At 42.0% G+C, this 1,937-nt stretch overlaps 1 long non-coding RNA gene across 1 annotated transcript; it reads right to left on the reverse strand.

Moving 5' to 3' along the window:
- Window positions 1-1,138: 1,138 nt before the first annotated feature.
- Window positions 1,139-1,537, reverse strand: LOC120844482. The gene is made up of 4 exons (XR_005716407.1): window positions 1,473-1,537; window positions 1,358-1,420; window positions 1,228-1,275; window positions 1,139-1,175 (listed from the first exon to the last, which is right to left on the reverse strand). It is a non-coding gene; the product is annotated as an uncharacterized LOC120844482 (long non-coding RNA).
- Window positions 1,538-1,937: the final 400 nt, after the last annotated feature.

The following is a 1,937-nucleotide window of genomic DNA, read 5'->3' on the forward strand; positions in this document are numbered from 1 at the left end:
GTGTCGCTTCTCCGCAATGCACCCTACTTAGAAGCCTACTGAACGGGGCCAAATATTTCTCTTAGCTTATTTCCCTAGTGCTAAAGTTTAAAACATTAGTTATTTTGTGACAGAAATACAAAAAAAAAACAGAATGAGAACCAACACTGGCGAATGAAGCATCGGTGAGCTCCTCATATGTATAAGAAAATGGCGACACTTATGCCAATCATTTAGTTTCTAGTCTTTGGGTGCACTGACACTTATTGGTACATACAGGTGGCAGTATTGCTCAAAGCCAAGTGGGACAAGGCAGGCACTCATCGTGGCTCTATATGTATCCTGCTGTCCAAGTTAATAATTATATATTTATTTTTAATATTTGTCAAGGAACATGTTGATATACTAAATATTAGTTCCACAGCTTGAACAGTGAAAAATTTCAGCTTTCTATCTAAAGTTGATATGACAAGAAATGTAAAGATCAGAGACAGAATTTATTTTGTGTTAAAATGTTCATTTCGTTGAGTAAATTTTGGTGTAATTTCTTTTATAATGCTGGGTCACCTCTGGAACATTTTTGAGCATCCCAAGTTTCTTACCACTGGGATTCCGTGACTTGTTGAGGGTTGAGGCACGAAGACACGGCTTGTCCCTGGTGTCTAGAAAGTGAAAAAAAAAAACAGTGAAAGATTATTGTAAATTATTTTCTATGCATGATATCTAAATAATAATAACATACTTATTTTATTGTGTTGAGGTCTACTCGGTATATAAATTTGCTCTCTAAATAAATGTTTCAATTTCTAATGCCAAAAAATGTGGTATACATATATATTTTGAAATAAATAATTTCAATTCTAAGTGATTTATTTACTCAAGAAAAATATCTGTATATGCAACGGCATGCAAGGTTAGACAGAAAAATAATAACCTCCAATCTAGATTGTAAACAAGTCGTAGATTACTTCGTCATGTCCCTTTGTAAGTATTAGCCTGTTATCCCTGGGCATGTCACTTGTATTGTGAAAATGTTTAGCTTAGGCTCAACCTACAGCCAACATACATATTATGGTGTAGCCTGGTCTACAGAGAGAAGTACGCACTGAGGGTTGATCTATTTAAGTACTCACCTCGAAGCCTTGCTCTATTGGAGCCTGCAGAATGAACAGCACGGCCAGTGGCTGGGCGGGTTCCTGTAAGGGTTTCTATCAGCTGAGCTTTGTTTGGCCTATGCGACGCAGTTACCTGTGGTCCCTCCTCGGCAGCGGTGACCTGGTCTGTTGCGGTTTGCTCCTACAAGAAACATACACACTATGTGTAGCCTGATCTAAGGAGAAACGTATGCTCTGAGGGTTGATCTAGCCAAAGTACTCACCTCGAAACCTTGCTCCATTGGAGCCTGCAGAATGAACTGCACGGCCAGTGGCTGGGCGGGTTCCTGTAAGGGTTTCTATCAGCTGAGCTTTGTTTGGCCTATGCGACGCAGTTACCTGTGGTCCCTCCTCGGCAGCGGTGACCTGGTCTGTTGCGGTTTGCTCCTACAAGAAACATACACACTATGTGTAGCCTGATCTAAGGAGAAACGTATGCTCTGAGGGTTGATCTAGCCAAAGTACTCACCTCGATACCTTGCTCCATTGGAGCCTGCAGAATGAACTGCACGGCCAGTGGCTGGGCGGGTTCCTGTAAGGGTTTCTATCAGCTGAGCTTTGTTTGTGTTGGGGAGCGAATGACGCTGCACGCGCTGCGGTTCACGCGGCTGACCGAAGTTGTTTTGTTTTCTTCTTTTACTTTAAACCGCCGATCTATCAAGATCGGCCGCGCCGAAAAATAAGGCAAAACGACGACGACGACGAATAAACGCTCAGTCTTGTGACAACCAGCTAAGCTGACATGACTCCTTCATTTTGTCTTCCGAATTTACTTCATTGGCGACGAGGCTGAACCCAATGTCT

This window comes from Ixodes scapularis, unplaced genomic scaffold, assembly GCF_016920785.2.
Source record: "Ixodes scapularis isolate PalLabHiFi unplaced genomic scaffold, ASM1692078v2 PGA_scaffold2__306_contigs__length_199485367, whole genome shotgun sequence".
NCBI lineage: Eukaryota > Metazoa > Arthropoda > Arachnida > Ixodida > Ixodidae > Ixodes > Ixodes scapularis.